This window comes from Cuculus canorus, chromosome 23 (genome assembly GCF_017976375.1).
Source record: "Cuculus canorus isolate bCucCan1 chromosome 23, bCucCan1.pri, whole genome shotgun sequence".
NCBI classification, from domain to species: Eukaryota; Metazoa; Chordata; class Aves; order Cuculiformes; family Cuculidae; genus Cuculus; species Cuculus canorus.
This window is the reverse complement of record NC_071423.1, coordinates 3353893-3368551: the sequence shown is the minus strand read 5'-3', so window position 1 is coordinate 3368551 and position 14659 is coordinate 3353893. Positions and strand designations below refer to the sequence as shown.

Here is a 14659-nt window from a genome sequence, read left to right as displayed (position 1 = left end):
ACCTCTCCAGGGATGGGGCAGCCACCGCTGCTCTCTCCACCCTCACAGCAAAACATTTCTTCCTAAGATCACATCTCATTCTCCCCTCTTGCAGCTTCAAACCCTTTCCCCTCGTCCTATCACTGCCCTCCCTGATCCAGAGGCCCTCCCCAGCTTTCCTGGAGCCCCTTTCAGCACTGGAAGCTGCTCTGAGGTCTCCCTGGAGCCTTCTCTTCTCCAGGCTGAACAACCCCAACTCTCTCAGCCTGGCCTCACACGGGAGGTGCTCCAGCCCTCTGATCATCTCCGTGGCCTCCTCTGGACTCGCTCCAACAGATCCACATCCTTCCTGTGCTGAAGACTCCAGAAGTGAGTACTGCAGAAGGAGTGTAGCGTGTATGTTTTGCTTCTGGTTTAAGCTGTAGGACATCCCCAGCTGGCTGCGCACCAGGGAAAAGCCTGGCTTTAGCACTGCAATGCTAATTTGGAGGCAAAGGCCAGGAACTGCTTGGAAAACAAGACAAAGCCAAGGCAGACCCAAATAGCAGCCCCTTGTCTTCGCTCCCCCTTAAATCATCTGTTGGATTTGCTTTTGCAGTGCCTGAAGTTGCAGCTTTGGGGGCACACGTTGTTCCCAGTCTGATTGATTTGTGCTGAACAGCATCACCTCCCGTTGGCATTGATGGGTGGCAGTGATGGGCACATCTCTACAGGGGGACCCATCTAAGCTTTGTCTCATTTCTCTCTGCTTCTCGGCAGGAGGGGTGTTTTCATGGGAATGGCTTTGGAAACATCCTAGCAGTCTCTGGGATCTTTGGGTTAAAAGCAAAGCGCCTTGCCCTGCTGTGGAAAGGAAACTAGGAAATCATAGATTAGTTGTGAAATGCAGTGCACCGAGTCGTTTCCAGCGCTCCTTCATCCACGGCTGATGGTACAAACCAGTTAAAGTTCTTCCAAAGGAGCAATATATTCTTATAAAACAGAAAATGCTGTGTGTGCCCCTTCCTGCCCTGGCCAAGCAAATACTGTCTTGGGCAAACAAAGCAAGAGATGGTAGACATAGGCAGCAGTACTCTTTATCTGAACTGTGTGTCTTCATCGCCGTGATGTGCAGCAAAGAAGCAGCTCTGCCTTGGCAAGAGTCCTTCTGAGAAGGGAAATATTTATGCACGGCATCTCCACATTTACAGCAGTGGGAGCAGCAGGTGTATCCTTGCTGGGTCCCTGGGAGGAGAATTCATCCCACTGTGCACCTGCTGTGATCTCAGCACGTTGAGTGGCTCTCTTGTCCCCTTCTGATCCCTTTTCTCCCTCGTGGGAGGCTGTTTGTCCGTCTGGCGCGGAGGATCTTTCTCGGGCTGGCCGCTGCCTGGGTTTGCAGCAAGAGCTGCACTACTCGGTAATCACAGGCTGTTAGCAGCCTGCGGAGGGGCGTCCTGCTCAACACCAACCCTGCAAGGAGAGATAATAGTAAATAACCAGCAGCTATTGGTGAAGGTTGAAGTAAAATAAGTGGATCCAATTTTCAGTCTTTTATTTGGTTTTTTTTTCCTTGCTCTGTCCCTTCTTCCAGTCTGACGGGAGAGCGGCTCAGGGTGGTGCAGCCTCAGCACCCAGACTCAGGGTGCTTTCATCTTCTACTTGGGTCTTTCCCCCGGTTTTCAAGTTTTTAGGTGTTGAGGGGGAGGCAAAAAAAAAAAAGCAATCTGACTTCTTGTCAAAGGATAAGCTGGGAAGGAAAATGCCTGATTGCTGCTAAGTGAATGGAGGAAGGGAAGAGGGGCTCAAAACGTCTCCTAATGTCTTAGATAAATCCTTTCCCTCGTCTTGCTGCCCACACATAAACCAAATGCATTTTCAACCTGTTCTTTCTCTATCGTTGATGTCACAAGTGGCAGTTTTTGTGAGAAGTCCTCGTGGGCTGTTGGTGGAAACGTGGTGGTGGGAGGCGAAGGGGTCCACCTTGACCTCTTCTTGCAGCTTTGAAATCAGTATGATAAAAACATAATAGTTTCCCACCTTGCACACATCTTACTTGTCAAAACAGAAGCATTTCTTGCAGAACCTCATCCAGGACTTAAATACCTCCAGAAATTCCTCTGCAGCAACTTGCTGTTCTGTTTTACATCCAGAAGCTCTGCTCTCGAGATGCTTTTCTTTCTTCTTGGCGTCTCTTTCTCACCACAGCCCGCTGGTTTTGAGGAAATGGGAGGATGTAATTGTGGTTGCTCTGATGATGTTTTCTGACGAGGCATTGCACATTCCTGGCAGGGAAGAGTGGGTGCAGTAAGTGGCCCCACAGTTAGCATAGGACAGGGGAGCCCCTGAACCCTCTTCTGCTTTGCAAAGCATTTTTGGGGTCACGGTGTCATGCTACCAAGGATTTGGAGTGTTTGGGCTGGGTGCATCGTGCCGTGGGGGATTGCTGGAGCCCTGGCTGCCCGCAGGTGTACCTCCAGCCCCTTCTAGCTCTGCTCAGCTTCCCGAGACTCAAGAATGACAAATATGCAAAGCGCAGTTTAATTAAACACGCAACACACTGGCTCATTAAGTGGTTGCTCGGAGTAAAGAGAAAGCCTTGCTGACAGCCCCATCAGCCTGGCCTCTGAAGCATCACTGGCAGGAGCAGCGGCTGAGGAGATGACTCACGTCCGAGCACAGCGGGACGGCGTTTCCGATGCTGTGATGGGCTCCTTCCTCACTGCATGGTGCCGTGTGTACCAAGTAGGGATGCAGAGGCGTCACAGCTGCTCTCCCCAGCCCGTCCTCTGTGCCACTTGGCTGTTTGGTGCTGCTGACAAGGAATGAGATCATGTCCATTTTACACACGCAGGCTCTTTAAGCCCTTACTGCAAGCAAAGTGCTGTCTGCTTTTCCAAGCTCTCCTGCAAAAGCATGTCAGTTTTCCTTGGAAACTCCTGAAACTTCCCATCCTTGGTGCGAATCTTCAGTGGTGTTGAGGACATCGCATGCCACGGAGCAGGATCATTGCCAGTGAGCTGTGGTCTTGCCCTGTCTGGATCTGGGCGCTGTTTGGAGGAAGGGCTTTTGGGTTTTGCAGAGATGCTGCAAGTGTGGTACCCAGCACCGAGGAGCCCCCAGAGAGAGCTGCCTGCAGGGGCATCATCCTCATGGCAAGAGGTTTACCTCCATAGGGGGCTCTGCCAACTCTGTGTGATGCTCTCTGCTTTTCAGCCCTTCCGAAAGACTGGAGAGGAGTCAGTAAATCAAGTAGCAGAGGAATCTTCTCAAAGAGCAAAGTCACCTTCAAAAAGAGACAAGATAAAGAGGCTCTTGGGCACCTTTTTACAGCTAAAGAGTTCGTCGGCTTAGAAAAAGCAGCCTTGCTGACCTTCCCCACCCCACTCTCAGAGGACAGAAGCCCAGGCGGCTCTCATGGCTGCAGTGAGCGATACCCGAGCCTTTTTCTTCTCCTCATTTTGAAATTTGCATTTTCTATAAAGCTAACCCTGGTCAGATGAGAAAAGGGTCTTCTTTTTCTTCTTTAAGGACCTTCTCTCGCTTTTTCTTTTTTTCCTCGAGCCTTGGAGTGAAATTCCATAAGGGCTGTGTGAAAGAGCACTCACACAAGACTCTAATTTCAGGTGTGAATATGGAGACATTTTTCATTAGGAAACATATGGTGTAAAGGTTGAAAAAAAAACGAGATGAAGTTTGACAGCCAGGAACAAAGCAGTGAAATAACAACTACAGGTGGGCAAAGCCTCCAGCAGAGTTTGCAAACAACAAAACCAAGCCGGGGTGGTTCAGATCCAAGTGTTATTGTTCCTTATTAGAGTCGGTGGAAGAATTTTACAGGGGAAGAAGGAGGGTTTTTTTTCTGACAGAAACTTGGGTTTTCATCAAAAGTGAAATTTCCATGGGAAGTGTTCACTTTCTGCGGGAAATTTGGGCATCTGGTAGGAGACAAAGAAAGAAATAAAAACCAACAAAAGAAGTCAGAAAGCAGCTGAGGAATTTCTATGTGGAGTGGTGGATGGAGTCCCTCCCTGTTGCCAGTGCTGGGCAAATACAGACTGGAATGGTAACTCCTGGATAACTGGGTGGTGGGGTACTGAACCTGTGTGAGGAGGAGCTGATCTGACCTTCAGATTAGGGGATGTATGTAACAGGCTCCGTCCCTGATGTCAAACAGCAGTCTGATCTCCCTTTTAAAGCAACTTCATCTCCAGTGAAATACATGGCAATATCTGCACCGATAAGAGGATATTTCCTTGCTTCTTTCCTTCAGGACTTCGTGGAAGTCTGTCATGGATGCCCCAGGCCTGGAGGTGTTCAAGACGAGGTTGGATGGGGCTTTGAGCAACCTGATCCAGTAGAAGTTGGGGGTTTGGAACTGGATGGACTTTGAGGTCCCTTCCAATCCAAACCATTCCATGATTCAAAGATTCTGCTTCCTTATCTAATTCTTTACCCTTATCACCCAGAAACATTGCCTAATGGCTGGAGATGTGGACTTGGATATCTGTTAGGTAGCTCTAAACCATCTTTTATTTCTCATTCTCTCTGCTTCACAAAACGGGGTTAAAGATATTAATATTCTTGGTGAAATACTGGGGGAGATTCTGATTAAAAGCACCAGATGGGAGGTAGATCATTGCTACTGGAGCGTTGCGTCCAGCTTCCCATCCCTCCACGGCGCTTTGGGAGAAAGTTGAGCTCGGGAGCTGAATGTCATTGCTGAGGCTCCGCTTTCTTCTACACTCTTTGAATTCATTGTCCCAAGCGGCATTGCAATTTATGGTGAATATTTTATACCTCCAAATGATGTTTTGTGGGATTCCACTCGTCTCGCCTGCTGTGCCTCCGTCAGTCTCGGAGGACGGCTGCCTTTGTTGTACGTGTCAAGCTTGACGAGGCACCGTTTTTCCAAATGGATAATTCTGTTCCTTCACCATCGAGGAAATTGTTTCCTTCCTGGAAAGGCAGCTCTGTCGCTTAAACGAGGCTTTGGCTGCCAGCGAGTCGATGGGAGAAAATATGTCAAATGACTGCAGGTGACCTTGAAAAAAGTCATGGATGGGTGTGCTGAGGAAATGGCTTCCTTCTGTTTTTTCACAGTCCCTTTTGCAGCTTGTTGCGACTCCGGGAAGAGCTTCAGTACAAGAGGAAAGTAGGTAGATGTGTGGGTTATCAAACCCTCAAGGTTTTTGCCTCCCTTGCGAGGGCAGGGGCTGCCTTCCATATATATTTCTTCCTGTTAGGAGGCAGGGCAGAATGGAGAACCAGCCAAGGCAGGGGGACAGGATTCTTCTCAAAAGGAAGAAAAACTGGGGACTTTAAAAGAGAAAAAATCTATTTAAATGGGAATATAAACTGCAGGAGAAACAAGTCACTAGAAAGACCCAAGTCAGGAGAGCAGATTTGGAGTATGCTGCTCATGTTCCAATTTCAGACGTTATTTTCTGCGTTGAGGCAGATAAAACAGCCTTGAGGCTGCGTATGTCAGCCCGGCGATAGCAGAGCCAGTCCCGTTGTGCACCCCTGCAATGCAGGAGAAAGATAGAGCCTGGTCGGCATTGTTCGCTGCCTTGGAGTGTTGTGCTCCACAGGTGACCGCATCCCTCGGTGTGTGCTCCCACCACGTCTGCAAAGGGCTTTGACTTCAGGGACCTGTGGGCTGAAAGGTGCCATAGAAACATGAGTTTTATTAATACCATGGAAGGTTGCCAGTCATAATTAAAGCTGTGAGAAGCTTGGCGGTTTCGCTTCACGGAGCTTGGTACGAGTATTTCTTTTGGGTTTGATCCATGCTGCTTTGTAGCCACTTGGTTTCACCTTGCACTGCCAAGCTGTGTGAGGTCTCCTTGAAGAACTCGGTGAGCTCTTGCCGAGGTGCAGCAGGGCAAGTCTTACGTGATTTGAACGCTGACAAGCTGGCCAAGTTTGCTCTCAGTGGGCCACGGTTTGCTTGCAAAGTTAGGATAAATTGGATGGGAGTGAAGTAACTTCAAGAAGTCAGTCAAGTAGTGCCTTGTGTGGGATTTCACCAGCATATTTCCCGCATATTTCTCTCTCTCAGAGAGGAGGAGTGTGGGGAAGGAGGTGGGGAAGGAGCAGACTAAGAAGAGGAGGCAACCTTTCGTAACTGCGTAGAGATCTCTCTCCTCCTTCCCCACTCTTGCAGCAAGCCATCTGCTGCAGCTCAGCAGGCTTTAGCCCAGTCAAACTGTTTTTATCCCCCCACCTTGTAAATCATTGCTTGCAAATTCAAGCAGGTGTAATCATATCCGATATAAATGCATCGTTTTGGAGGACGTCCTTGCAAACATACTTTCTATAGGGACTTAGGGTGAACTTCATGGCATCTGAATTAAGCTGTAGTCAGTAGAGAGATATGGGTGATGCAAGAGTTTACTGCTTACATTTTACGTCTCTCTGTTGGCAGCAGAGGAAACCTAGGGGAGCTCCTTGACTGGACATCTAACATTTAGAAGGCAAAAGCTGGATGAGGTGACACTTGGTGGGGTTTTAGGAGGGGATCTTCTTCCTATTTGAGAAAATCTGAACGGAGGGACCAGCTGAGAGCTCTCTCTGGGCTCCTACCCTTAAGCTTCAAAGTTGGGTTTAATCACCTCCTGAGGAATTGTCCCATCCTTGGTGAACTCTAGGAGATGGAGATGATGGCTTCACCTCAGTGAAACAGAAACATTTGGTACCAGATATAGTAACTATGATATCATCCTTGTGACAACAGATGGCTCATCCCCAGGATGATGAGAGCCTCCCCTAAATTCTTAAAAGTCCTTTCTCATCCACACCATTGAGCCCAGCCTGCTGGATGCCGTCTACAGACACCGTCCTGCTGCTCTTCCCCTCTGTTCTGCGAGTTAGAGAGATCCCGAGCGATGCAACGATGCTTTGTAGGTGAATTTCTTGAAAGCGTCGCCTTCTTCCTCAACAACGGCTTCCCAGCCGCATGCAGCGGGGTTAAAAATGGAGAAAGAGATGAAGAACTCCTTCCATCTGTTGCCCACCTCTCCTTGCAAATCAGATGGGAAGGCGGCACAGCGCCTGCCTGCATTGCGGCACCCCTCCCCGCCGCAGGCAGAGCAAAGGGGACACAGCTGAAAGCGCGTCCGTGGGAGTCTTGACGGTGAGGGTGCGGGCATGCGAGATATTTTTAACGCTGTTCCCTGAACGTGCAGTCGGCACTGGCAGAAAGTGCCAGATTGCCAGCCCAGCCAAGAAATTTGGGCTTGGAAATCGTAGGGGAGGGAGCTGAGGTGTGAATTCAGCGTGCCACACTTTTTTTTCCCAGCGGCGTGCATGCTGTGCAGGGACCTTCTTGCTGCATGGAAAGAGTTGGAGCGCATCCCTCTATAAGCAAGTCCTCCTGTGCCATGCGGAGGACATCCCTGTTTACCTCAGGCGTGGCCTTCAGGGCAGCATTCCCCTCCAAAACATCCTATTCTGCAAATACCATCTTCTTGGTGGCCACGTGGTGGAATGGGACCTGTGGCCTCAGCTCATCTCAAGTCCCCAGAAGGGGACAGCTGACAGCCGGGAGCTGAAGTGAAGCCAGCTGCTTTGTCCGCTGCGGCAGAAACAGGGTTTTTTTCCTTGTTCCTGACCTAGAATTCGGGCCAGCCACCTAGAGGTGAAAAGCTCTGCATCCTATTACCCATCCCTGGAGCCTTTTAATCTTCTGAGCTGAAGATCTTTTGATCTGAGCAGCTCTGTAGTGCAGCCCAGTCTGGCCAGGTGGTGTTGAATGTTTAAAAACCCTTGGCTGCTCTCGCTACGGGGGAGCGACGCAGGCTTGAAGATGAGTCTCTGGTTCCTCCTGTGGGTGGGTTGTGTGTCAGGGAAATGGGGGGAGGACAGTGACACCTGCCAAAAGCCTTGGGTGCCAGTTAGCAGTCTAATAGCTAAAGGTTGTTCCTGTGCTGTTACCGGGAGCAGTGCCTCAGGCTAGAGCAGCATCCCTGGGGCTTGGGGCTTGCATCCATCGCTGCTGACCCTTTCATTTCCTTAGGAAACCCCTGCCTGGTTCTCAAGCTGGCCAGCAGCACCTGAGCATCTCCAAGTATGGGGATAAAAGCTTGGAACATCACAGGAGATCAGGAACTGCTATCCTCAAGGCACTGGCCGTTTTGCTGTTGGCGAGAGGCAAGCACTCCTCAAATTGCGCTGCTTGCTCCGTGGCTCCCCCGAAGCCCGGAGCAGAAAGCTCATGGGAGAAGAATCTGGCAGCTGATGCCACATCCTTAGAGCAATCACAAAAATCCTTCATTCCTCGCCTCCAAAGCTGGAGCTACCTCTTCAGCAGCAAGGTATATTTTTTGGGAGAGCTGTTACCCCTATGCATCAAATGTCATTTCAGCAGCCGAGATGTTTGTCTGATGCCTTCTCTGTGTAAGCACTTGACTTGCTGCAAATAGATGCTGTTTGCTGGCAGCGCGGTGTGGTTTTAGAGGCAGCATTGAGTGGTTTTAGGGGCAGCTCAGAGTGGTTTTAGGGGATGCTTACATGGCTCAAGGAGGGAGCTGTGGCCTGGCAGGACACAACCTTGGACTCTGACCTTACAGCGTCTTTGCACAACAGTTGCTGCCTAATGAGGCTTAGGCGGCTGCTGCATGGCAGATCGTTGCAGGAAGATCAGCTATTATTGGAGTCGGTGCAGATGATTTGAGTGATGATTTGCTTCTCTCTTGAAATACCATTAGTCACTTCCACCAGCGCAAGGGAGAGCAAGGACCTGAACTATTTGTGGCTTCAGCCTGAGAAAGCTGAAGAGTGAGTCCTCCTGCACTTTCACGCCTGGTCTGGACAACCCCGGATTTTGCCTCCCAGTGGCTTTTGTGCCTGATGCTTGAATCACTCTTCGTGTTATGTATCCACCTTTTTAGCACACTTACGTTTGCAGTCCTGCCTTGAGTGTTGGCTGAGGTGGTGGAGGCAGAGGATGGGCGTTGATGGAGCCAATGGGGTCCATCCATAGCGAGGAAGGGGGCGAGAGAAACCACTTGCTGGAATCCAGCACGGAGAGGCTGTTATTTTGTGGTTCACTAGAATGGAGAAAGGTCATATGCAGGCGTACTTCTTCTCTTCCTTCTGATTTGTGGGGATGCGATGGTTTGGGCTCAGCCTTGCCCTCTGTGCTGTTGCCAGCTCTGCACCCGGGATCATTTCTTTCCTCTGTGGGAGCTAAGGAGCAACTTTGCTGGCTGGCAAGCTGCCTCCTCGCTTTGCAGAGGCGCTGGCTGCAGCTTTGCTCGTTTGTAGGTGAGCTCTGGCTCGTCTGGAGCCAGTGGAGTGATGCACCGTGCCAAGAAACTGCTCGGCTGAGATTTTTCCTCCTTTGGTACTCGGTGTAGGGTGCCTCAGAGGAGCCTGCCTCTCTCTGTGCTGCGCTTTGCTATTAAATGCGCCTGGTTGTTAGATGCTGGGAGCATGAAAGTACCTCAAGTCAATTGGTGTTTCTGAAAACCTTAATTAAGTGCTTTTTGCTTCTGTTGAGCCTCTGCCCTTAAAAACTGGCCTTGAAATTGTGAGACATTACCGACACTTTAAGGTTTCTTTATCATCTTAACTTTCTTACAGTTTCTTGCTAGAGAGCCACTTCTCCCTGCTTTCTTCCCTGCCTGAGTCAGCAGAGATGCTGCTCCCCCAGCGTCTCCCTGGGATCTCCTCAGAAGAGCTGCACTCATCCAATCCCCGCTGAAACCTTTCCACCTTTGAAACCTGCTGTGCTGGTTGGAAAAACAGGGGTCCTGGTTTGATGCTAGCGGGGTGCACTGTGGCCTCCCAGGGCTTTAGTGTGTGCAGCATCTTTGGGCTGCGTTTGGCATCGTGCTGAGATCCGGATCCAGGTGAGATTTAAGTGTTTTCCACCTTTCTTCAGCCTCCTTTTCTCCCCCTCCCAATGCCACGATGCACGCTGCTCTTAACAGCCCTCCTGCCCTGGCTGCATTGGTTGTCTTAACTCTCCCTTCCTCCTCCTCTTCTCTTCTTATTATAGCACTTGTATTGTTTTAAGCTGTAACCGCAGCGCATTGTGAGTTTTCATAAAGGACGCGTTGTGGAAGGGAATTATATTGTATATACTGGCTGCATGCTTCCTTTTAAACTATAGCCCTGTCACCAGGCAGCTTTCTACAGGTTGGTTGCTGAGCGAACAGCTGAGAACCTGTGGGAAGACCCAAATGGCACTTAAATTATATTTGCTCTTTGATTTCGAAGACATTTAGTACCATTTAATAGAATCAGAATGCAATTTAACTCTGCCAAGTGGGGGAGGCTGCCTCGGGAGAAGTGACACTGCCATAGCTGGGGAAACAAAAAAATTTAAGTGAGCAAAACAGCAGGGTCGCGTTTACTATCCGGATAATTATTATTAAATAAAGAGCAGAGTGAGATTGTGTCTATCAGCTTCGCAGTGCACTCAAAATGGCATTAACCACTTCAGCGCTGCGTGATGCTCTGCGTTAGCCGCACTGGTGGGGCCACGAGGCTGTTGCAGTGGTACATGGGTCGTTAGCCAGAATTAACCTGGGAGCTTTTAATTAGAAACTGATTTTAGCGCATACGGTGTTGCTATACCAGCAGCTCTCCTCGTGCTCCCGTTACCCCAACAGGGCTTGCTCCCCCGAGCACGCAGCAGCACTTTAATGCTAATATGCTTTTCTCCACCAGGAGCAGGTTATTAAAAAACAATGCAGGGAAAGGGATATTTCTGCATGACACGAGCTGTGCTGGTCAGGCTCTCCAGCAGCACTGAGGGTTTGTCCTTCCTGCCTTCCTGGCAGGAAAGGAGCTGGAGAACAAGGGTTTTGAGGAGCGGCTGAGGGACCTGGGGCTGATTATTGTGGAGAAAAGGAGGCTGAGGGGAGACCTCATCGCTCTCTGCAGCTCCTGGAGAGGAGGTTGTGGTGAGGTGGGTGCTGGGCTCATCAACCAAGTAACAGGTGATAGGACAAGAGGAAATGGGCTCAAGTTGCACCAGGGCAGGTTAAGACTGGATATTAGGAAAAATTTCTTCACCAAAAGGGTTCTCGGGCACTGGCAGAGGCTGCCCACGGAGGTGGTTGAGTGTCCATCTCTGATTTAAAAGATGGGTGGATGAGGTGCTCGCAGATCTGCTTTAGTAATGGACAGGTACCGTTGGACTCTGATTGCAAAAGTCCTTTCCAACCAAATGATTCTATATTTCTGGCTTAAAGGCTGGTGAAGCCTTCTTATTTGAAGTGATCTTTTTTCTTTTTCTCTGCACTCATCCTCCTATTTTTCTTCCCCCCCTTTTCCTTTTTTTTTTCTTTTTTTACCTGTTTTTTTTTTTCCTCTTTGGTTTGCTCTTTTATATATGGATGTGTATGTGTATAATTTGTTAGCTTGATTTTTTTTTTTTACTTTAAACTGGCCATTTCAGCCCTCAGCGAGTCTTTAGGTTTGGCAGCACCAAGTTCTCTGCAAGCTGCAGAGCCAGGCGAGGAGCAGTTGAGCGGCAGCAGCTCTTGCCGGCTGCCTGGCAGTGCCCTGCTTAATTTAAGTTTTTTGTAGGCAGGTCTCCAATGCAGTGAGACAACGCCGTGGGCAGACTATTTCTAACCGTTGTTCCCTGCCTGTATAGAAGAGATAATAGCACTTTCCTGCCTCACGAGGGGTTTGCGGAGGACAAGTCTATTAAAGATTGTGAGGTGCTAAAGATGCTTTCCTGATTGGGGCCGTACCAGTAGCTGAGGTATCTAGTTTAGGAAAAGGTTTGTGGTTGAGAAATCAAAAGATTGTCATTTTTATTGCCTGCCAGCTCTGCCTGGCACCTGGAAATGGAATTGAATTTGTTAAAATTTATTTTTGCCTGGGAAAAAAAAAAAAAGAAGTAAACTGGGAGATAATGTATGTGTGGTGATGATACGTTGCATTCGTCAAGTGTGTTTTGGTTAATAGCCCCAAAGATGCTTGCACAGCAGGGAAACAAACCCAAGCTGCAGATGTGGAAACTGAGGCACTGAGGATGGAGGTGATGGCGTTCACCTACCCCAGGAGGAGGCAGGGAGCAGTCCAGCTTTTAACCCTTAGCATCCTCCAGACCCAACTGCCCAAGAGAGCAGCTGGTGGACTGGCAGGTCAACAGAACCCAGGATGTGGGAAGCTGTGCAGAGGTGTTGTGGTTTGAGCTAAAGCAAAATCAGTTTTCTAACTTGGGCTCAGCGTTGTCTGAGTAATTTCATTTTCTGTAAGTTAACAGCATGTTTTTCAGGCCATGTTTGTCTCTAGAAGTGTTAACATGGGGGATTGGTAGGCAGAAAGGCTATTGCTTACTTCCATCCCTACGGAGACAAAGGCCATCCTCAAGCTGGTGGAATGCCCTAAGTCAAAGAGGTGAAAAAGGGTTGCATATGTTAGGAGGAGCAGGAGACAGGTGACCTCAAACTGACCAACAGAGTATTCTATCCCATATATATCATAGTGGGTGTAAAGCTTAGGGATCATGAGGGTCAAGCTCTCTTCTTTGATGGCCAGTGTCCGATACGGACCCTGTCTTATCTGTTTGCTCCTCATCCTGGATCTCTGCATTCCTGGATCCACGTCCTGAGCTCAGCACCCTCCTGCTGCCAAGTCCAGTCTGGGACCTTCCCCCATGCCTCCTCTGCAGCATCTGTGGTGATACAGTCATCAAGGGAAAGAACTTTTTTGTATATTTTTATATATTTTATTATTTTCTTATGAATAGTATCTTCATCTGCAGCATCTGTAGTGATGTAGTCATCGAGGGAGGGGGAATTTTTGTACATTTTCATATATTTTACTATTTTCTTATGAATCATATAATCACTAGGTTAGAAAAGACCTCTTGGATCATCGAGTCCAACCATTCCTATCTGCCACTAAACCATGAGCACCGAATAGCATCTTCTTTATTATTATTATTGTTTTATTAGGCTGTTTTCATTGCAGTGTCCAACCCACAATTGTTTTTCTCTCATTTCCCTTTCCCTGCCTGGGGATGGGAATTGGGACTTCACCTGCTCCTGTTTAGCTGTCAGTTCAGGCTGGGCGAGGGCTAAATCGTGACAGGAGGAAAGATCCCTCCAAACCAGTCAGCAGTCATCTTCTGGTTTGTCCAAGCAGTCCAAAATCTCGGGTTGTGACAGCAGCCTTCAGATCTTGGGCTGCTCTGAGATGAGTTTCTCCTGGAAAACACTGAGATCTTGTAGAGCTGCCGTGGCAGACGCAGGCGCCAGAGCCACATCCCTCCCCTAATAATAGATGTGAATTTATGCCTGCATCTCTCAAATAGCTTGATATGTCCAATCCTCCTGGATAAAGGCGAGGGATTGAATTATTACAAAAGGACAATATTTCATTTCCTATAAGTGCTTTAATCTCGTGAGTAAATATTACAGCTTTGTGCTATAATCCCTAAGCTGGTATATCTCTTCCTTTCCCAGTTACCTTTTGTGTTGATTTACATTTAATATGTTGCCATTAAATCTCTTTTCTCTCTCTGAGGCCTATTATAAGTGCAGTATTTATTCTGTTGAGCCTTTTTAGTCACATTTGTATTGTATTCTAATGTGCTCCCACAAAAGGCTGCCGGGCACATTCCTGAGATATTTGCATCTTTTTCTTCCCTACTTTTGTCTGCGTGGCTGCAAACACACATCGGTTTGGCCCTGCACCCAAAGTAGCGTTCCTCATACTGATGAGATGCCTGCAGGAAAAGCCTCTCTGCCACCTCCTGGTCTGCTGGACTACCTGGTCCCAGGAGGAGCATCTTGCCTGGTAGATCCGAGCATCCTGATACATGGAAAAAACCGAATCATAGAATAGTTGGGGTTGGAAGGGACCTTAAAGATTACCTTGTTCCAACCCCCCTGCCATGGGCAGGGATGTCCCACTGGATCAGGCTGCCCAAGGCCCATCCAACCTGGCCTTGAACACCTCCAGGGATGGGGCAGCCACAGCGTCCCTGGACAACATGGGCCTGAGTCTCACCACTCTCACGGTGAAGAAGTTCTTCCTAATGTCCAGTCTGAATCTGCCCCTCTCCGGTTTATACCCATTCCCCCTCATCCTATCACCACAAGTGTTTATGAACAGCCCCTCTCCAGCTTTCCTGTAGCCCCTTCAGGTACTGGAAGGTCACTATAAGGTCTCCTCAGAGCCTTCTCTTCCCCAGGTCGAACAACCCCAACTCTCTCAGCCTGTCCTCGTATGGAAGGTGCTCCATGACTCTGATCATCTTTGGAGCCTCCTCTGGACCCGTTCCAACAGCTCCATCTCCTTATGTTGGGGATTCCAGAACTGGACACAGTACTCCAGCTGAGGTCTCACACGGGAAGAACAGAGGGGCAGATCACCCAGGGACATCTCAATCTCCTCCTTTCACCCCTGGGCTCAGGCCTTCATGACCCCACTTGGTTCTTAGAGGCAGAGGTTTGCTGACAAATCCATGGCCGCAGGGAAGGCCTTTGGTCTTTGCCTGACTGAGAAGGGCACTTGGGGGTATTTTTCCACCACCTGGGAGGAGGTGGGCGTTTACTCTCGAACTATTGACCTCTCGGAGTGGGTGTTCCCTGGGCTGGGGCTGGTTTACCCAGCTGCACGGTGTTAGTTAATTGTTTGGACACAGGAGGGAGTGGTTAGAGAAGTGGCTGCTGGGTACTTCGTGAGTGCAGGTGGGCCCTGAGGGACAGAGCTTGGAGGAAGGTGG

General features: G+C 49.1%; 1 protein-coding gene across 7 annotated transcripts in view; it reads left to right on the top strand.

Annotated features, from left to right (window-relative positions):
* Positions 1 to 14659, top strand: part of OPCML (opioid binding protein/cell adhesion molecule like) — a 381075-nt gene that overhangs the window by 85445 nt on the left and 280971 nt on the right. Inside the window, exon 1 of one of the 7 annotated variants that reach the window (XM_054086972.1) lies at positions 9791 to 9815. The exons of the other annotated variants lie outside the window; for them this stretch is intronic. The gene's annotated coding sequence lies outside the window, so the exon portion shown is untranslated. Of the gene's footprint in view, positions 1 to 9790; positions 9816 to 14659 lie in introns of those variants that run through there. 7 annotated transcript variants of the gene reach the window in all.